The sequence below is a fragment of the Homalodisca vitripennis genome, chromosome X (genome assembly GCF_021130785.1).
Source record: "Homalodisca vitripennis isolate AUS2020 chromosome X, UT_GWSS_2.1, whole genome shotgun sequence".
Classification (NCBI taxonomy): Eukaryota; Metazoa; Arthropoda; class Insecta; order Hemiptera; family Cicadellidae; genus Homalodisca; species Homalodisca vitripennis.
In genome coordinates, this window is record NC_060215.1 from 86587994 (window position 1) to 86611499 (window position 23506).

Here is a 23506-nt window from a genome sequence, read left to right on the forward strand (position 1 = left end):
CCTGGTGCTCAGCTAATTGCTTCCTCAGGGTTCTGACAAATTCGTTGTGTGTGAGGCCTCTCCACAGTTGCCTCTGTGCTGTTGGTTGTTCATACGAGACTATGCAGACTGTTGCTCCGGTAACCTGCTGAAACTCAACAATGTTCTTGGCGAAATGAGACACCTGGATCAAGTCTCTAACACATCCGACTGCAGAACACACCAGTGTTTTGAGATCTTTCGAGATGAAGTCTTCTTGAAGTTTTAGAAAGGCAGCATCATATTCTTGTTTTGTTGGTTTTCCACTGTACTTGTCCTTGGTAATTAGACTATACACTGATGGACCATTGATTACTTTCTGATACGCCAGGTGTTTATTTACCAAATCAGATGTTTTAGGCCGGCCAAATCTTTTCCTAAAAACAACGGCAATGCCAGCTGACATGTGTTTCTCTGTGTTTTCAAAATCGGCAGATATGGAGTGTGCAAAAACCCACCGATTGGTCATTTTGAAAGTGGTCCATCAGTTGGTTTATGTCTGTTTCAAGAACGGTAATTTTACATGATGGAATAGAGAAAGGATGTGTTTGATTTTTAGGTTGTCTTGGCACATTATGACTTGTGCCCTTCATTTGTTTCAATTTAGAGACCATATCTGCTATCCTAGCTTTTCCTTTCATGTTAAAGTGGAGTCCGTGTGCTGTGAAGACGTGCCTTGGAAGCAGATGCAGAGGCAGAAGCTGTAGGTTTGGAAAGTTTTCAGCTAACCGTTCAATTTTGGAATTGATTATAGATATCTTTAAATCAAGCTGAGGCAGATCGTGTCGCATCGGTATTGTAGACAGAATAAGATTGATGTGTTGGAAATCATTTACTAATTTAGTGATATCATTCATTAGTGTATCAATGCCTGTAGTCTGGATGTTGTTAGTACCAGCCAACACTAGAAGGTAGTCACTGGGTTCCAGCTCCGCTGTAAGATCTTTAACTTCTTTTGTTACCTGGCTGAACTTTGCTCCAGGTTTAACAAACGAGCAAACATTTAAGGTAGTCTTTTGTTCTATAAGACGACCTAGGTCCCTACCATGGCTGTCTGCAAGTATTATTAGATTAGATTTACTTTTCTTAGTTGCTTTATTCACATGTACAGTTTGGTCTCGGGTCTTAACTCGACCTTTATTTTGGTTTGGTGAATGCTCAGCAGTTTTATTTACCAGTGGCAGGGAGCATTTGAGACAATGCTGACCTACTGACTCAGCTTTATATATTTTGTCCTGTAACAGTTTTTTATCACTATGAAGAATTTCAACAACACTTTGAAGATTTTCATTTTCATTTTTTAATTTGTTTAATTCTTCCTTTAATATTTTGACATGTTCCTCATTCGGTTTATTTTCCTGTCTTTCAACATTTGCATGGGTCTCATAAGTATTTATTTTGGGTAGGTCTGTTTTGATGTCACTTTTTCCACAAAGAATCAATTTCTTTGCAATACCCTCTTCCAGCTTCTTGTATTGCAGTTTGTATATTAAGTAGGTCATAATAGAACGTTTCTGGATTATATCCAATTCGTTGATCTCTGAAGAACCAAAACACTCCTTAAAGTCAAAACCCACAAGATCCTTCCGAGTCAATAACATCCCAATCAACCTATCCACAAAAAGGAGCACATACACACCACAGTCACTGCCATTTCTTTGTTGAGGACAGCTTACTTCAGTGAAACAACTTGGACCTGTTGAGCACATGCGCGACTTCAACCTCGTGAATACATCTCTGGCATGGCCAAGATTGTAATTATTCATCGAATCAAAGTAATAAAATGTATTTTCAGTTTTGGTATAAAGCATCAGACTCCAATGAGAGCCACTGACTTCCATTTCTCCTTTCGAGTCATTAATTGGTATGAATACATAGGATTTATTAAAAATCTCATGTTCCAAAAGGACATCAACGTTTTCCGCACACTTAATAGCTTGACCGATGCATGGCTTCATAAAGTAGGCATCCTTCATTATACTGCTTTGAAGAAGTAAGTCAAAATACAATGAGATCAAATCATCCTGAATCCATCCATTTGCCAACAACGTGGAACATAAAGTAAAATCATTTCCCTGTGCAGTCACACTACCATCCTGTCCATCTAAGCTTTTACCTTTCAGATTACTCAGTTGCTGTTTCAATTCTACTATTTGTTGCTTCAGTGTGTTTTCCAGACCCTTAAAGTCATTGACTTGATTATTGAACCTTGAATTTACACTTTCTGCAATTTTATTTAGTTGAATAATCCTACTGTTTAGAAACTCATTGTCTTTCCTTAGCTGGTTTAGTTCATTGTTTAATGAGGCTGTGTTAGCAATTTGCTCCTGAATTATATTATTCTTCACTTTAGCGTCTTCAATATACGTTGATAAGTCTTGAGTTAATGTTCTTATAGTGTCTTTGTGTTTTTGTACATCCACTTCAACATCCGCCTCCATACACACAGACAACTCAAGCTCCTCCAACCGAACTGATTTTTCCTTTTGCAAGGCTTTTTCAATGTCAGTACATTTACTTTCTAATTCATTATTTTGGGATTTTAATAAACTGTTTGCTATTACTGTTTCGTTGTATTCTTCAAGAATATTTGTAGTCACTTGCAGAATTTTAGTGAAATCCTCCGGCCCATACCTATTAATCAATATTCCAAATCTATTATGTAGCTCACAAGCGTGTTCAGCCACTCTAGTCTCCAACTGGCTGTTGATTAAATGGCTCTCATTCACTCTATTCTCATTTTCTATGTTTAATGAGATGCCTTTGGAATATTCATTTATAGATTGTTCAATTTCCTGTAGTGCGCTGTTGAATTTTAAATTTCTCATTCTGGGTTTACCAAGTTCAGCTTTATTTTCACTGTAGAAGCACAAATCCGAAGATTTTAGTTTTGCCCGCTCATGAGTACCATAAAATTCAACATCGTAGTAAGTATTTGTATCTTGGTGTACGATACTTTTTATTTTAGCCGGCCAAGGTGGGTAACCCTTGACTTTTCCAAAAACATTATCTCCAGTGGCAAAATGCATTTTACCGAAATTATTGCAAAAATTATTTAATTATTTGCAAAATCATTCAACAAAATATTTTCATTGTCATAGATTAAAAAATAAAATTAATAATAAGAAGGTAAATTAAACTATGGTTTTGAAAGTGGTATTGATGGGATGTTTGTTTATAAACATTAGCAGAAGACAGTTCAGTTAAATTGCACAAGATGGTCTATTGGAAGCAGAGTGGTTGACCTTGACAAGACAAAACAAGAGACAGCCACAGCTGTTTGATAAACCAAGCTACCTCTATTCAGTGCCTGTCACTACTGGAGTCAATCAAGTGCTCACTTCCTGTCCCTTTTCATTCAGTCACAACATTAATATTATTTCAGCTATGCTCCACAGAACAATAAAAACACATCAGTGTACAAGTTTGTTAAATAAAATCAGTGTTCCAATAGATTTCGCCACTGAAAGCAGTTGTAAATATTCTTAAATTACAGTTCTACAGTGTCAGAGAAAACATGTGGTTCCAAGTTTGACAAATGTAAGTAAATGTTAAAATAGTCCACTTGCACAAAATAATTCACCAAGAGTTAAGCTTTATGTCTTAACAGAAGCTCTTTTACCTGTACCAATGTTATATTACGTTTCAATAAGTTAATTTATATATTATAACATTAAAATTGGAAAAAGGTGTCCCATTACTGTCATCACCACACCACTCAACACTACACTGTGAGAAGTCAATGTCACCGATTGATACTTAAAGGCAGCTTTAATAATTGCTTTTTGGACGATTTCTAATGGTAACAGCGAGCTCTTAAATGTCCCTCCCCAAGCAATAACTCCGTACTGCAGAATAGATTGTACGAATGCGTAATAAACCATTTTTAGTAAATCAGATGTTAATATATTACAAAGTTTGTTAAAAATAAAAATTTGTTTCCTTAACTTACTTCTTATATACTGGATATGAGCTGTCCATTTCAACCAATTATCAAAAATTACTTCTAAATACTTTAAATATTACTAAATATTAGTAAAAACACTACTTTTCCAAATTGTTTATTTTTTGGACGAGGCCTTTCGAAACCAAAGGTTTCATCTTCAGGCAACTCCACAAATAAATATTTAAACCATATGTTATTTTAATATTAATTGTAACAAACAAAATGTAAATATTTATTTGTGTAGTTGCCTGAAGATGAAACCTTTGGTTTCGAAAGGCCTCGTCCAAAAAATAAACAATTTGGAAAAGTAGTGTTTTCATTAACATTTAGTAATATTTAAAGAATTTTCCAATTGCTCCAAGAGTCTTCCTAAATACTTGTATTCAGATACACGCTCTACACATTCACACGACATACAACCAGTCACTCTGCCAGAAGTGTGAAGCCTCAGGTGTAAATTGTCCGGATTATGACCCGTTCGAAGTGCCACTGCCATGCACTTTGTTTTTTTGACGTTGATGGCGAGTCCATTTTGGTCAAACCAGCGCTTTAGTGTTCAGACCACGCTCAGCCGTCCCATACACCTCTGGCCAGCTGGACCCCTCGAAACAAAGAGCTGTGTCATCCGCATATAAAAATATTTTACCATTTGCCATATTTATTTTACCTAAATTGTTCATATATATCAAGAATAATATAGGGCCTAAAGTACTTCCTTGAATTACACCGTACTGTATGGTCTTCCTCGAACTCAGCTCCCCTGAATTGTGACCATCTGACTTCTGTCTTGGAAGTAGTCTTTAAACCAGTTCAAGGTTGTATCATGAGCTCCCAAGAAATTTAATTTCTTAATTAATAAGCCCTGATTAATTGTGTCAAATGCTTTAGCCAAATCAATAAATACCAACAGAGCCTTCCTGTTTTTGCCCACAGCATCATTTAACTCTTTAGTCAACAGAAATAAAGCATTATTCAAATTCCTATCGCTCCTATATCCAAATTGGTTTTGATAAATTATATTGTTAATTTTTAAATAATTCACAAGTTGGTTTTTAACACATATCTCTAAAATTTTTGCAAGTACACTGCATATAGTAATAGGTCTATAGCTTACACACTCATGTTTGGTACCCACTTAAAAATTGGAATAACTTTACCCACTTTGAAAACGTTTGGATAAATCCCTTTTAAAATACTACAGTTAAAAATATGTAACAATGGTTTTACTAGTTCGGTAATATTATCTTTGACGATCTTAGCGGGAATCCCGTCAATCCCCGGGGCGGAGCCCCCCTGAATTCAGTGACACTCCGAAAAACATCATCCTGAGTGAGGGGAACCAACAGGAGGGCCGAGTCCTCAACCAGTCACCGTCATCAACAACAAGCTCAGTCACAGGAGGGTCAGCACTGGCCAGCCCTGCCCCAACACTAACATAATAATCATTGAAAGTGTCCACAACCTTAATCACGTAACTTTTATCAGGCTCCCTATTCCTTCCAAAAATGGGTCAATTTTGAAAGCTTCTTTTTGTTTAATATTACCGGTAATTTCGCTAATACTTTTCCATAGGAATTTCATGTTATTCTTGTTGACATTAATATTATTACGAAAATAGTCTTCTTTCACTGTTTAAAAATAGGGGTACGGCGGTTATCGCAAGATAACCAGATCAAGCAACGCCGAGCGTAGCTGCTGCTTGGACAGGTGACCGCTGTGCGATCCTGTCCTTGCAAGCGGCCCGCCTGCCCGGCCATTGGTGGTGGTTCGGAAGTCACCTTTAAGCCGTTGGTCCCCAGGTTAAGTGTTAGAGAGGGCTTCTTAGCCCTAACTTCGCCTGGTAAAATAAGACATTCTTTACTTTACTTTTTTACTTTTAAAAATATAAAGTAATTAATTTATACAAAATAACATTTACTTTTTGTTTGCTTAACAACAACAAAACTGTACCTGTTTTTGGTGTTTTTTAACCCAACTGCAACTATGAAAATTCTAACTTGAAACTTGTGATCCAATTAAGACCAAATAAAAAAAGCAAGTTATAAATGTAATGTTTTTGAGTATGTAATTTTAGGATATTTTATTAAACAAATAAAAATTGTCATCCAATTATTCTTTTATACTTTTATTCTTGACCAGGTGGTAACATTGAATAGATTTTGTTAATATACCGTGGCTGGCGTCTCCTCATTGAAATGCACAGACTGCTGGCGGTGATGTTGCAATATACTGCATATCAGGTGAAAGAAACACAACCAAAAAACCCATGGCAGTTTGAAAGACGGTCAAAGCGTTATAAATTTAAACCCAAACACAAAATATTTGCTGAAAGGGAAACTGCCATCTCAACATCAAATAGCTTCCATGTACTTACTGAAAAAAACAATTTACTACGGATAAAGGAGTCTAATAAAAATTATGTATACAAAACTAACACAACAAGCAAAAAAAGGACAAATCATGTTCATGAGTATCACCATGACAGCAACTATGAACTTTCAATTGACAAAATAAAAGTAGAATTGTATGCTGACAGCCAAGGTAAAGGACTACCAGAGATTATTGGTTCATGCAGTAAGGGAAAGATTTATGTGGATGGAGTAGTTAAATCTGGAGCCGATGTCCAACAGGTCTACAACCAAGCAGCTAAATCTCTACAACGTCCTATAATAATACTTGCAGGAACAAATGATATTTTAAAAGGATCTCCTTAAGTTATATATGAAAAAATGGAAAATGAATTACAAATTCTGAGTAGGTCTAAGCCAGTGTGTGTAACAACAATCCCCCCTAGACATGATGTATACCATGACAACTCAATACACTATGATCTAGCCCTGACTAATAGTTACATAAGAGAAATTGTTTTAAGAATGGACAATGTTTACCTCATTGATTTGGATTCTTTCCAGCGTTATCACTTCACACGACAGGGTCTGCATTTAAACTATAAAGGAAAGAGAAAACTTGGTTTTATGATAGTTGATTTTGTGAATAGTGTTAATGGAAAAAAACATGAAATAGATCAAGAAAACTGGGCAACTGGGCCAAGAAAAGTCTTCAGTCATCCACCAAATTCAAGCTCAGAAAGTAAAGGAGGTACTTGGACCAACTCTGTCACTGACGTCACAGACGAGAGCCCCGTACCTGAGGTCAACACTCCGTCATCTTCACAAGAGAAGTGCCGTGTCAAAATGAGAGCATTTCAAGTGATCATGTTTCTTTGGTGAATGTCACAAGTGATAATAATCAGTGTCCTTTGGAGCACTCTGTGGGTGTATCGGTCTCGTGTCATTTTTTGGAGGGGGAAAGGGTCTAATTATAGAAATTTAATTAACTTAAGACCAGGTAATTTGCACTTTCGTCATTTTGAAAATTATTCTAACACATCACGTTTACAAAATAATATTATAAATATAAAATTGCTATTTTTAAACATTCAAGGTCTTAATGGCAAAACCACTGTTCTAGAAACTTTCATACCAAATGAATTGAACCTATATGTCATTTGCTTATCAGAGCATTTTCTTAAACAATCAGTGGTAGCAACTTCTTTTCCAAATGGTTTTTACTGTGCGTCTGCTTTCTGTAGAGCAAACCGGATTAGAGGAGGAACATTAATATTTGTCCATAATAATTTTCATGCAAGGTCTCTTGATGTTGCAGAATTTTGTATAGAACTTCATTTTGAAGTAAGCGCTGTATTGTTGGTTAAATTCAAGTTAATTATTGTGTCATTGTACCATTCAACTGATGGTGACCATAATATTTTTCTCAATAAACTTGAAAATCTTTTATTATATTTAACTCAATGGGCCAATTATACAATAGTCATTGGAGGCTATTTGAACATTAAATTTGATATTACAAAAAACAAACCATCTGTTAAATATTTTTTTAATTTATTAAGGGAGTACAATTTTTATTGTCTGAATCAATCTCCTACACGAGGTGCAAATTGCCTTGACAACATTTTTGCCAGTTGTAAGCAGAATAGGGTTAACTCTTGTAATATTTTTCGTTTCCCCTTTTCTGATCATGATGGTGTAATGGTTGACCTTAATGTGCTAGATACTCAAGCTCTTGCTCCACCAAATGATAAAAATGGTTTTATTGGAAAAAACATGTACTTACAAATTGTCTTGCCTAAACAAGAAATATGCAACTTAATATCTAGTTTGAATGCTTTTATGACTGGGAACACTTAATTAATGAAATTAAGTTCAATGACGCTGAACAATCTTTTCGGTCCTTTTTTCAAATTCTTTTAAATAATATAAATTATTACTCAGTTATTAAGAAAAAATCATTTATAGCTAAAAGCAATTTTAAGTATAAATGGTACACTAGTGAATTAAGGCATATGAAAGAAAAGTTCGTTATGTTTTGACTCTTTAATCAGAAGTTCTAGGGAGCCTTCGAATGAACTTCTTCAACTTTTTAACCACCTAAAAAAAGAGTATAAATTATCTATTAAAAACGCCAAACTTAATCACAACACCAATCATATTAAAACCAGCAACAATAAAAATAAAGCTGCATGGGAAATAATTAAAAGCAAGAGTAAAAGTACACCCCATAGGCTTCAAACTGATATTACTTCAGAAGATTTTAGTAATTTTTTTATTGACTCAATAAAAAAAATTAAAGTGAAAACCGGTACAGTTATTAATAGTAGTTTAATTTCATTAAAAGCTAATTATATTAATTCATCATTTTTATCATTTAAATCAATCAAGCCATCTGACAATTGATGCAGCTAAAAGACTAAACAATTCAGATAGTAATGACATCTACAATATATCTAATAATCTGTTAAAGAGATTGATTTATACTTTTGTTGAGCCACTAACACTTTGCTTCAATATGTGTATGAGTCAGGGTATTTTTCCGGAGCAACTGAAGGTGTCCAGAATTTGTCCAGTCTTTAAAAAAGGTCCCTATAATGAACCAAGTAGCTACCGCCCAATTTCGGTCATCTCAGTCTTGTCTAAATTACTAGAACTACTGGTCTATGACCATTAATAATAAATAAATAAGTGACTATTTAGAAGAAAAAAAAATTTAAGTCCATCACAATTTGGTTTCAGAAGAGGTAAATCCACTATTGATGTCACTGACAAGCTAATACGAAATATACTGTCAACTTTTGAAAATAAGACCTTTGCTCAGGCCACTTTATGTGACCTGAGTAAGGCCTTTGATTGTGTAGAACACAGTACTCTTTTAGCCAAATTAAAGCATTATGGAATTCATGGAAGTGCCCTTGATTTTATAAAATCATACCTCATCAATAGAACACAAAAAGTATATGTCAAAGGAAATTGGTCACAGGAAGTCAAAATAGAGTACGGTGTCCCTCAGGGATCTGTGCTTGGACCCTTACTTTTTATCCTATATATAAATGATATAACATTGGCTGTTGATGCTAATACGCTTCTCTACGCTGATGACACAACTTTTTTCAATAGTAGTATTAACCTGAATGAACTAAAGAAATTAACCGACACCACAATAAACAAGGCATCAATATGGTTTAAAGAAAACGGTTTTTTAATGAATGAAACTAAAACTCAAAACATTTAGTTTACTTTAAAATCAATTCCTGAAAATAGTATTAATTTTGAATCAAGTAGTGTAATCAAAATTTTAGGAATTCATATTGATAATAATCTTTCATGGGGACCTCACATTGATTTTCTGTCTACTAAATTATCTAGAATTATTTTTTTATTGAGACGTCTATCTTGCTGCATAAGTGAAAATTATGTTCGGACAGCATATTTTGGATACTTTCAGTCAATTTTGAGATACGGATTAATACTGTGGGGAAATAGTGCTAGAGTTCAGGAAATACTGGTGCTTCAAAAGAAAGCTGTTAGAATTGTTGGTAAAGCTGAATATCTTGATCATTGTAAACCTGTTTTCATTAACCAAGGAATACTTACAATAGTTAATTTATATTTGTTAGACCTATCTATTTACATTTTAAATAATAAAGACTTAATAAACCATACACAAACACATAATTATAACACACGAAACAAAAATAACATTTTAATTGAATATTGAATATACTGAGCAAATCTTTGAATAGTCATGTTATAATTGGCTTGAAGGTGTATAACAAACTGAAACATTTGATAGAAAAATACCCTCTTAAAATTTATAAAAATTAACTTTATGAATGGCTGTTAAAAAACCCTTTATATAATATTGATGAGTTTTTTTCTATTAACAAAATAGACTTTTAATGATTTTAAGATAAACTCATGATATAACTAGTATAATGTTCAACTAGACAATTAATGTCTTATATTGTTATATATAATATTTATGTATTATACTTATTGAATATTATTTAGAGACAATGATATTTAGTCTGTAGCTGAATTAGACTTTGTGAATGCATGTAACATGTTTTACGACAAATAAACGAATTTATTATTATTGTATAACAATTGTGCCCAGAACTGCAAGAAGACATAATAACTGTTGTTTTAATATATTTGACCATTTCTCATTAGGGCTTTCCACCTTCAATGACAGTTTTAAATATTAATAGCTTGCTATGAATCAGTTTCAACACAATATTTACATTTGATCTGTTTGTGAGGCAGTATCTAGCATTGAATCATACGTAAAATATAGTTTTAATGATGTACTTTACGATTTTGTCCAAAGGCAAGCTAGAAGAATATCAACACTTAATTAATGTAAAGCAATTTTTTTAATTAAAGAGATTTTTAATCCAACAAGAATTGTTTTAAAAAAGGAAGTATGAACCTTAGCGTCAATTATTTTATAAAAACATGATATTTCATTACTATGTAACTACCTACAAAGAGCAATAAAAACAATCTTTAGCAATCAGTACTTTATATATCATAGAACAGCTGTCATCCACGAATAGATGCACTGCAATGCACAAACATACGCATAAATGGAATATACAAACATCAAATGAAATACCTATTTAATATTTACAAAATAATACCTTTGATAACCATTTAGTTTTTCATATATAAAGAACAAAAAAAGTTTTAGCAATTGGTAGTTCGCTTACTGATCAACTGTCGTCCGTGAACAAATGTGATATAGAAATTGAATATATGAACTTCAAGTCAAATAATATTTACCTTACGTCTGTTATTCATAGTTTTTAGTGAACATTTAGTCAAAATATGTTATGAAATAAATGTAAACAAATTACTGTATAACTTTTGATATATCAAAAGTTTATCTTTAAATGGTAGATTCTTATTCAACTTAATGCCTCAATTTTAAGGATGTGATAGTTTAAAGTAATAAAAGACAGAAATTTCTCTTTTGCAACTTGGTAAATTCATAAAAGTGTTATGATTAATTATCTTATACAGTTCTAAATGTTTCTATTTAAATGTTGAATTTAGCTCCAGTTCACCTTCCTTTTTATTGCAGCATTTGACACTGTCTCATACTTGACTCTTGGAATCTGGAGGTATGTTTGTCTAAAGCCTTTAGGAACCTTTACAAGATTTTGACATCAGAGACATCTATAAGTAGGTGAAATTGCAGTCAATTGTTCACTGATCACTTCATCTATTTATGTCGAAACGTTCATTTTGAGCTTTTTCCTCGCCTACTTTCTTGTGCTCTTCAGACAAACATGACTCCAGATTAAAGGAGTCAAGTCTGACACAGCATCAGATACCAGACACTACAATAAATTCAACATTAAAATTTAATCAACCCTCCTTACCATAGCTAAGTTATGTGTGTTTTTACTTCTTCCAACTTTTTGTTCGGTTTGATTTTGCATTCAGTAAACTATGAGTGAAACTCAAATAGTTTGAGTAAAAATAACAATAATATAAAGAACAGCACCAACTCCTCACTTAATGGCAGATCGTGGTTTCAAAAATTGATCATGGGGGCATAAAAGATATTGAGGAGAAACAATTTTACAGATTAGAATTTTTAATATATACGTTTTAATTGTTTGCTTATGAACTTATCTGTTGTAATAATGCATAGGCCATAAACTTAAAACTATTGTGGATCTGGGATGTGAAGAACAAGTACTAAGTCTATTGTGAGAAAATTTGTTGATGTATTTTGCACAAAAGTTTACAGTTTAAGCTTGATTTCAAATGTATTCAACATATATACAAATAGACCAGACAACAAAAAGAAATAAAATCACATGACGTTTTCATGTGACCGGGCTCATCACATTATTGTAGTATTATGTGAAACATCACATTTTGTATATTAACAGTATCAGATAAAACCCTTGAACATACCTAGGTAAATAAATACACACTTAAATAAAATCAAACGGCTCTTACCACTAGTTTCATTATGCACTGTATTTAGAATTTTATCAAGTAAGTTTAAAAATTCTTCTAAAGAACCTCAAATAGTAAAAAAGCACATTAATAAAAATAAACTACATTATTTTAATGATAAATACAATAACACTGAAAAACTATAACAAAAGTTTTAAATAAAATAATCTGATTACAGTAAAGTGATACAACCCTTGGCTTTTTTACAATATTGCTACAGATATTGGTGCCGACCGCAATTCTCTTCAAATATCAATCAGTTTAAGTATTTGCTTCACTTTTGTGTCCTGGATTTTTATATGTTTAATTTCAGCCCATGTTTATGTTTCAGCACCTCTGGTAAAAATCTTATAATTGTAGTATTATATATTTAATTAGTATTAATCTGCATTAGATAAATATAATGACATATATATACACACACAAAAATTCAGTACTTAACTGTGAATTCTAGCCATTGTTCAAATCATCGAAGCATCATTGATGATTTATGCATTAAAATAGTTAGTAAATTATAACTATGAAATTTGAGTTACTCAATTATAAATAAATATTTTATTAGAAAAAACAAAATTATCTCATACAAAATATAAAAGTTTTACACAGATAATACACTTTTCTTAATACGTTATCTGTTTTTGTAAATATTTACAATGGCAAATACCTATAACGTTCTCATCATCTATAGCATATACAGTTGAAAATAATAATAAAATAATTTTGTGACAATTTCAGAACACTGAGGGCATTGTGTGATTCATTTAAGAATAATTAAACCTTCATCTCTAATAACTTAAATATTTATGAATGAACAGTGGTATGAAAGTAGGTATAAAATTTACACATGTAGTGTCGAACATTTATTAGTTACATGACGCCACCTTGACCTCATGTGGATTAAATGTTTTACACAACCTTGTTATGGTATTATTTGTATGTAAAATCAATGTTATATTTGTCTAAAACATAATACAATTCAGTTTTTCTAAAATTTATAATTAGTTTGAAAACTATTATTAAACTAAAAAATTCTAACAAATAAACAGTAGTTAGCATTAAGTATACAAAAATAATGCAAGAAAACAAATCCACTAATACCAATAAAAAACATCACTGGGGTAAATTAGAGTTTCAACAAAACATGGATGTGTATAGTAAGAATCTTGTGACATCTAGTTGGAAAAATGCTGTATCTTTAATTAAGTAGTTTTATTAATTTAAAACCTAAGAGAAATATGTAAAAGAACTGTCTGGGCTATTTATTTGGCAAACTTTTTGCTCATGATATGTTGACAGATTTATTGAAATCACTTGCTCTATCATGACTCAGGAGGATAATGGAAGATTATTACATACTAGTTTGTGTATTACATATGTTTGTAAAGTGCGGAACCTTCCCCATTGTATGAACCATATTAAGCCAACCTAAGTTGTATAAGTTGAGTTAGATTGGGCTTTACTTAATTCAGATGATAAAGCTTAGTAAGATATCCCATTTATATTAAGGTTTTAAGTAAGTGTACAACATTTTCAAAACCTTTGCATTCATGCGGGAATAAAATGCAAGCTATAGAAAAGTCAATAAATTTAGGGTTGGTTACTTAAGATACACTGGTAGGTTAATTAAACATTGGAGCTTTTAAAAGAAAACATCTAACAAGAGGTCAAAATGAAGTTAATAATGTAATACAATGTGATAATAATTTTTGGGTTTGAAATTGTTTATTTCATTTATCATAATATGAAGTACTTGAACAATAAGTTACATTTAACTGAACTCTATACATTGAGGGTTCTTTGATACTAAATTTTGTCTAAAGATCCTCTAAGTACTGAATTTCAACTACCTGTCTTCCATATCATACAATTTTAATTTCTCACATGGATTTAAACACAGTTACAAGCAGGCAAAGGTATTGTCACACTGGTTCACTTAATTAGGCTACTAACGGCCTAGGCCTACATCACAGTACAGTATTACTAATTTAAATTATGTCAAAATAGATGAAAGCCCAATTCATAAAATTACATTAGGTTAGTTTTACGAGTGACCTAATCATTTTATGCCAAAGATAAAAGGTGCAATTCAATTATGTATTCTTGGAATGCCTTTTTCAATTTCTTACAATTTCATAATTTTTTTATCTACACAGTTTGTCAAATAATTACTGATGAAAACATTTTCTACTTGTTCTTAAAATATAAATCGTACAATACAAATTTAGTCTTTGTCCATTTCATTCTCAAAATAATAATAAATTACTTAATTCATAACAAATTGTGTACCAAGTGTGCGATGCAGAAAATTGAATGCAGCAATTAAACAATTATACTTGTAATATTAACGGGTTAAGAAACTTATATTATTAAACAGATTTTTATTTATTGATATTGTTTATCATCTAAATTTGAGAAGCATGAGCATACACCTAAATGTTTATCCTACTACAAAGGTTTGAAACCATGACCTAAGAGCTTTTTGTCAAATTTGATTCAAATAACTTTTTTTAATAAAAGACAGAACTCTGCTTTACTAATTTAAACTGATTTGTCATTATTTTAAGTTTACTTGATTTGTCATATATTTCGGCAGAGATGAAGGCACAGGAAATGCTAATAACATTTCGTATATTAATATTTTAATTAAAATTTTATATTTAATTGTTCTTAGGGATACTAATTTAATACCAATAATATAAAAATAACTTAAATCAAATAAAAAATATTAACATCTTGATTGTAAATAAATTGAAGAATAATCAAAAACAATAATAATGCCGGGCCAGTATAATAATCCTTTTAGGTTAAATCTCTTTATTTTACAACTTGTTTTGAACTAAACAAATATAGCTGCTCCAAACAATGTTATACATGTTAGCAAATACCCCTTGTAGAAATGGCAGTGAAGTTGGTTTGAATTGTAAATTTAAGGGAGTTAAACATAATTATGAACGGGGTTAATGTATTGTAGGTACACTCACACTAGTATATGTGTGTGAATATCTAGATGTAATAATAACTAGATCAAGTAACATAACATGACTCTGATAAATGGCACTTGGTATTCCAAAAATAGACACTTTTTTGAATATAATGTTCTCATCTACATTTTAAATCTTATTTAAGTGAAAAAAAGTTATGGAAATTCTAATTTTGTACTCCTAGTCTAATATATATATACAGCCGCATGTGAAACTGACTCACTCACTGACTGACATATATATTCAGTCAAATGTTCTAAAATTAAAAGATCAAAGATCCATCAAAATTCTAAAACTAGTTCATTCAATATTGAAATGTGGTTTTCCAAGATATTTTTCTGAATAATTTAAATCTGTGTCTCATGTAGGTGTAAGAAGCACTCGCTCTGGCTCATACATTTTGAGAATGCCTCAGTACAGGACTGCAGTGTTTGATAAGTCATTCCATGTAATGGCTTGTAGGTTGTGGAATTCCCTTCCCCAAACAATTACTTCCATTGATAGCCGTTCCCGAAGAAAATTAAACTGTCGTCTACTTTTCAATTCCTGGCAAACCTAATCTCGGACTGTAGTTATCACCAAATTCTTCTTGTCTCCTAATTTTGCTAACACATCACTTAATTTTCTACAAAATCCATTGATTATTTTATACATCACTCATCATTTATTCTTTGCCGTTTTTACATTTATTCTTTGTAAAAACAGCAAAGAATAAATGATGAGTGATGTATAAAATAATCAATGGATTTTGTAGAAAATTAAGTGATGTGTTAGCAAAATTAGCTGAGTGTTAGCAAAACACCCGCACATTCTCGAGAACGGATACAACTGTGAACATGAATCTTGGAAACCTCACGTCCGAATTTAACCAGTCACCGAATTCCGCTTATCCCCAAATTTGCAAGCAGGGTAAATTGCAAGGTAAATTAAAAAACGGATTTAAATACAAAATAAGACGATCTACAAAAAAGGTTCAGTGACTTTTTGCCCTATCTCCATCGGTTTGGTTAATAAATGCTAATATTTTGTAATTTTGACGTGAAAATTTGTTTACTGGAGGCGATAGGGGTTGACCCTTTATCCTAGCTTAAACGTAACAACTTTTATAAATAGCAATTAATAGGATCTACAAAAAAGGTTCAGTAGCTTTTTGTTGTATATCTTTCAGTAAGCCTGTTATACGCTTTCAATGGCAAAATATTTTTTGTGAATTGGCAATTTTAGGTATTTTTTTTCCGACTAAAATTGGTGCAATTAATAACAGTTCCAGATTGAATTTGTACTACTTCGTAAACCAGTGACTAGTATACGTGGCTATTAGAGCACATCGCGAATTGGCTGAGCGTTATCAAAGGTCAATAGTAATTATGGACGGAGTGAATTTTATTTATGCTCACAAACACAAAACCCTCCAAAAGTTTGGAGTGGTCTAACTAACTAAAATCCAAGGACACAACTAAAGATAAAATTAAATTTCGTACAAGAAAGGTCAAATCACTTTTTGTCATACCTCTAACGGTTCAGCCACAAACCACCTTTGAAGTGAAAACTTTGGTTAAATCTTGAAAATTCAATAAAACAGGTCTACTTTTAAATCAATGATTCCTAATCTATTATCCGGACTTAACCTGTCAACGAATTCCGCTTATCCAGGGATTTGGAAATAACCTTATTTGGGGGCCTGGGGGCGTAGCCTCCAGTGAGCTGAAGGCGAGTAATAATATACTCAGGTAAAAGCAGGTCCATGTAACTTTTACAAAGAGTACCGATATCTCCAGAAAATAAGTGACTTTTATAAGGGTCATGTTTTGTTTTTTATTTTTGAGCTAGTCTTCGAATTTCCAACTACATGTTTAATATTATTATTGACTTACTTTTTGGACTTCCTATGGGTGTGTGTATGTATACGTGTAAATAGGACAATAATGCCTATACTGTAAAGCTGAAATTTTACTTGGTGGTTCTTCTATGTTATAGTTGTGAAATAAAACTGTAAAAATTCTCCTTTTAAGTAATTTTAAATTATTTAAATGTGATTTAAATTTGTTTACACTTTTAAGGAGAAATCTTTATAACTACTGTTAAGTTTGTTTCTTTGTAAAACGGACCTGTGATAACACCTCAGGTAATTTTTACAATTTGCTATCTTGAACAAATTGTATATGTTACAATAAAAACCTAACTATAATTCTACATATAGAAAGTTTTCCTGTCTTTAACAAAAGAAGGTTTTGATAAATTTTGCTGAAATCCTTTCTCCATTCATCATAAGAAACAATGACCTAATAAATTACAAATACAATTATTTTAAAATGTAGTGTCCTCATTTGTAATCTATTCAAATGATTTTTCATATTTGGTTAAGTCTTGTTCTGTATTCTGTAGTACAGTACTTTCACAGATATATGATTTCACACACATCTCATATCCTATCACATTTTTCTTAGCCCACTTACTTCATTAGAAAGAAAAAGACAGAAACAAATAAACCTACTGAATGAATGTACATTTCTCACTAAGATAACATATTTACCTACTTTGTTGTGAACTACAAACTAAATATAAATCACACTTGAGGTAGTGGTTTAGATGTATGTCAGTCCTTTGATTCAGATTAATTACAGTAAAAGGTACTCCAATACACTGATTTGATTATATTCAAATAATTAGCATAACCAAAATTAATTTCTGTATAAAATCCAATTTTTATTATTATTTGATTGAAAGTTCAATTTTACCTGTAAATCCTCCATATTATTGTTACAAAACAAGTTGTGGTATGTCGCAGACATGAAATGCTTCAATATATTAAGTTCAGATGTTCTCCATAAATGTACAATGATAATAGTATGCATCTAAAAAGTCAGCCAATACAATCAATTTCAACTATAAACATCATTCAGCTGTGAGGTATCATTATTGCTATAAATTAGTTTAGTCCACAGATTTAATTTCCTTGCAAACAGCTAACTTTTAAATTTTTCATATAAAAGTATTTTCTTAGCGCTATATAATCTCTCTTTTCTTATACAATAAGTCTGAAACAACAAAATTTTTTAAAACATTTTACTAAACTTTCCTTCTTGAATTATAAACATATCTTGAAATAATTAATATCTCGGTCGGCACCTCACGCTACTCTGGCTTACAAGAAGCCAAGAATAGAGTGTGTATAATATCAGATAATACAATTTAATTAATGATCAGGTAAATATAAATCTAAAACTAACAGTTTTCTGACAATAAATATTGACAACGGAGATGTATACAGAACTAAGTAATATCAAACATTCACTAAATCGGCTGAAAATTAAATAAATTTCTAATATATGTACTGGTATAAAAACGATATACAGACGACATATAATAAACAGAATAACACCTGGGATCGGTTTAAGTTTATATGAGTTTTTTTTTTAAATTTATACATTATCTGCATGACGTATCATTCACTCACATTCACTCACTGACAACTAACGCAACGTAACGTAGCGCCACGTCACACCATGCCACTGTCCAGCTCAACACTAGTACAAATATATGTATAGAGCAGAAAGCTTCAGTTCCTTCATTGACAGATACCATCATGTACGTTGTACGCTGACCGCTCCTGAAATACAATCAAATCATTCTTTAATAGTTATGACTAGTATGGGGAAAATCTTAATAGTAGTTAAGGCAAAGGATTAAACCCTTAACAAAGTGTCTAAACTATGGTAATATTGTTGGATATATTATTCCATACTACCATATCTAGTTCTAGTCTAATGAGAATGGCTATATTCAGTAGACTATTCATCTGGTATATAATAACTTTTACAATGCCTAATGCATGTATAATTAGGAAGTAATACTATATTTACAGTATGGCAAAGTATTTCCTTTAAGAGCCAACTGTTGTAAAAAGGCCTTGAGTTTAATCCATAAAAAAATGATTACTCTTTCTTTTTACTCTTATATAATTGCTCCAGTAACATTGCTGATTTTCAATTCCACCAAAATATCGCCACTCATGTAATATTGTGCATGATCGGCTATTTGATGTCAATATAGCTTTATTAGCGTATACTGTTGTAGCATGAAATTTTGTGCTGGCAATACTAATGTAGTTTTATGAATCATGAATGCCTTATTGTTTTTTTTTCAGTTATTAGTGTTACTGTCCTATTTCTTTTTGATAATTTGAGATCATTTACTACCTATAAATTGTGTAATAGTACTACTAATCAAGGTTGACTTTTAAACGAGCGTGCTATGCTATTTTTGGTTTTTAATAAAAAAACGTTCACACGATTATCAATATTATCCCTTGCTTTTTATACTCTCTTATGAAATGTTTACAACTTTGAATAGATGTATATGGGATTTTAAGAAGTTTTGAATTAAACTGAGCTTATCAAACCAGTAAAAATAACAAAGGTATGTGTTTAAAAAAATATACTTTGTGTGTTAGAGACATAAGTAAAACTTGATGTAATAGTTTATTTACAATACACAACACCTGTGCTGTATCAAAAATAACTAAGACGTTCTGTAAATACACAAAATTAAAAAATACACATTAATTTGTATGATTTTCTAAAAAGTGTTGATCATATCAGAGTTTGCACAACAAATTTAATTTCTATGTTTAGTATTTCTTATAGTAATTTGTGCTCAAATTTAACCAGAATCTATAAGCAAAACTATGTAGTAGCCAAAAAGTGCATAACAATATTTTATTTAAAACCTTGCATTTAGCTAAATACAAATGCAAATACATGGGAACTACATGGTCCAGGAGATTTGACTGGAACGGGCTAAACTTCAAACATTTTTACCATCTTATTACCATCATAGAATTAAAGGAGATGTCGAACCTAAACTATGCTCCATTTCAGAAATATTTTTTAAATAAAAGGATTTTATAATAATTCACAGTAAAAAAGAACAGGTTTTATTAATTTGAAGTGTTTAGGTGAGTTTTTGAGTAATAACACATTTGTAATAACCATGATTACCAGTACTATTTGTATTGTTTCTGAAAGAATTTTCGTTTATCTGTAAGTAATGGCCTACTCTGCCAAACTGTTTTCAAATAAATATTTACATATTTTTACGATTTAGTAAGTTTCAATTTAGTTTTTTTATATGACATCAACATGTATTACATGAATGATTCATTATAATTAGGATAAGGGTTTGTTGCATAATCATATAATTTGGCAATTCAGGTATTATAACGTCCGTTATTTATGCTTTATTTTCAGGCAGAATCTATAAAAAAATGTTATATGCACAAAATAAGATGCTGAATTTGAATATTGTTTGGGGTTTTGAGTAAAATATAATTTTGCCAAGGTTTTGTAATATTGAATCAAATTTAAAACAATTTTTAAACATTCTAGAAGCTCTTTTCTTATTGGAATTACTAATTAATTTGAATTATATTAAATATATTCTTGTTTATATTATTATTGTAACCACTTTTAGTCAGTTATGTGGGTCTGAACACGAGAAGGCCTCACAAAGATAAGAGGTGTATTATTGGAGTGTTTGCTTTCAAATTAGTTCATTATTAAACATTTTTATTTCATTTTCTTTACAAAAAGTAAATATATTTGAACTTTTGTATATATATATATATATATATATATATAAAACAAAATAAGATGCTAAATTTGAATATTGTTTGGGGTTTAAAGAACTCTCTACCAATACTTTGAAGTATTATTCCTGGACCTAAGGCAAATCAAAATATCTTAAAACTCTGTGAAAACTCAATAATTATCAATAGCCGCAATTTTATTTCCACACTTAACAAATTTTTATCCGATAACGGCTGGTTGTAATAGGTTAAAATTTGGTATATACCTTATAACCTAAAGGCCTAATTACAGAAAACATTAAATTTTATAGAAGCTTTATTTTTATTTTTATCAATGAGGAGATTCTAATGAGAGCAGTTAACAGCTGTGCGCGCTCGCTACATGACTAATCCTTGTAGGAGTATTGCGTAATAGTTCTGTTGGCTTAACTTTGTTGTTATAACACTACATTAATCATTATACTTCACTACGAGTAAATATGTCTGCTATCTGTGGCGTCTGCAAAACGGAATGCAATCATAACGGAGGTGAGGTTATGTGTGATGGAGGTTGTAAAGAGATTTTCCATCCAAACTGTACCAAGAGCGATGTTGAAGGAAAAAAAAAAAAACACATTCTGGAAACTATAAATGCAGGAGTTGTAGTTCTACTGTCAAAAATGAAACCTGTAAGTACCTCAGACTCTGATAATTTGAAGGACTTTAGAGCCCAAGCAATGGTAAATTTTAAAACTGACGTATTAAAAGAAGTACAAACTTTTGAGATCGGATATGTCTGGGTATAATACTTCAGTAGAGTTTTTGTCAGCTCAAGTAGACTCAAATAACAGTTTAATAGAACAATTAAAGAATGAACTAGTTGCATTAAGAAAAGAAAACTCTGAACTTCAAACACAATGTACTGCGCTAACTGGAGAACTTGTGGATACAAAAGAAAGGTTAAGAAATCTTGAACAATATAGTAGGAGAAATAACATCGAAATAAATGGTAGTCCTGTTTCTCAAAATGAGGACGTGCCCAAAGTTGTGAAGGACCTGGGCCTAGCGCTGGGCATGGAAGTGGACGACTCAAATTACAGCAGCTCATAGAATCCCGACCTAAAAAAAAGTGTCCCACAGCCCTGATAGTTAAATTCCTGAAGAAGGGTGTGAAAAACAATTGGATAGGAAAGTTAAGAGAAGCCAGGACCTTGACGGCGGATAAGGTAAACCCTCACTTCAGTAAACAAAGAGTGTACATTAATGACTATTTGTGCCCTGAAAACAAACTGTTTTTGAGTAAACTAAAAGCCAAATGTCATGATATAGGCTATAAGTATGCTTGGTGCCATAATGGCAAATTTTTGTTAGAAAGGATCAGGGAGATAAATGTGTAAAGGTACTAAGTATAAGTGGCATTGACAGGTTAAAGTAAATAATCCATGAAAAGGAAACTACAGAAGGTTTTACATTGTGTAAGTTACTTTCTAGGTTATGTTATTGTTAGACCATGGTTATGTTGGGTTACAATTTGTTATGTTTATGGTCATTTAATGTTGTAGGTTATGGTAGGATTTATGGTAATAAAGTATTTTCGTTTAATTGTTTTTGCTTAAATAAATGACAGAATCAGGCACATTAGATTTTAACACTTTTTTCAGCAACCAAAGAATCCTAACTGTTTTAATGTGATATATACTAACATAAGAAGTATGAGAGCTAATTTTAATAATTTTATGGCTGAATTTACTCATTTGAAAGGAAAGTACACTTTGTGATACTTAGTGAAATTTGGATAGGTAGTGATGAGGTAAACTTTTATAGCATCCCGGGATACCAATGTTTTGCTTGTTGCAATGATAATTTTAGGGCTGGGGAATATTGTGTTTTACAGATAATAACATTGCTGTAAATGATATTAAGGTTAATATGAAAACTGCAGATATTCTTCTTTTGAGCGTCAGGTTGCTTGAAATAAATTTTAAATTATTTTGTGTATATAGACTACACAAATTTTCTGTACAAGATTATGTAAAAGAGCTTGCAGATATTTTCTTAGAAATTAAAGGAAATACTATTTATATCAGACATTAATCTCAATACCTTTCATATTTCAGAAATTTCCCAATCATATAAAGGTATAATAACTAACAATGGCTATATATCATTAATTAACTCCCCTACAAGAATAGTATCTAATAGCTGCATTGACTATATATATATATATATATAAAATCGGAGTATAAACTTGCAGTTTTTTATATTGATCTTACTGATCACTGTGTATTAGGCTTAAATTATAATTGTGAAACTAGGACAAATATTACTAAAAGACTACATGAAATGGATGAGAAGTACATAATCGATTCACTATTATTTAAGATTAAACTTAAGGATAAACAGTGGAGAGAGTGTTTTGAATGGCTGTTATGAGAAATTTAATTCTTTAACCAAAATAATACAGTTGCAAGAGAAAAATTGAAATAAAATCAACATATGAAAAGGCCAAAGTAATTAGCCCCTGGATAAATAGATATATTTTAAGAAATATTGAAAAAAAAGGAAAAAGCTCTATATAATATATAAAAAGACCATATGATAATAATTTTAGAACTTATTACAGAGGTTTTTGCGATAATATAAAACAATAATTTTATCTAACTAA

General features: G+C 31.3%; 1 protein-coding gene across 1 annotated transcript in view; it reads right to left on the reverse strand.

The window, feature by feature from the left end:
- Window positions 1-17956: 17956 nt before the first annotated feature.
- LOC124369310 (ubiquitin-conjugating enzyme E2 G1) overlaps window positions 17957-23506 on the reverse strand; it is a 34676-nt gene continuing 29126 nt past the window's right edge. The window contains exon 6 of the mRNA XM_046827255.1: window positions 17957-18885. The gene's annotated coding sequence lies outside the window, so the exon portion shown is untranslated. The remainder of the gene's footprint in view (window positions 18886-23506) is intronic.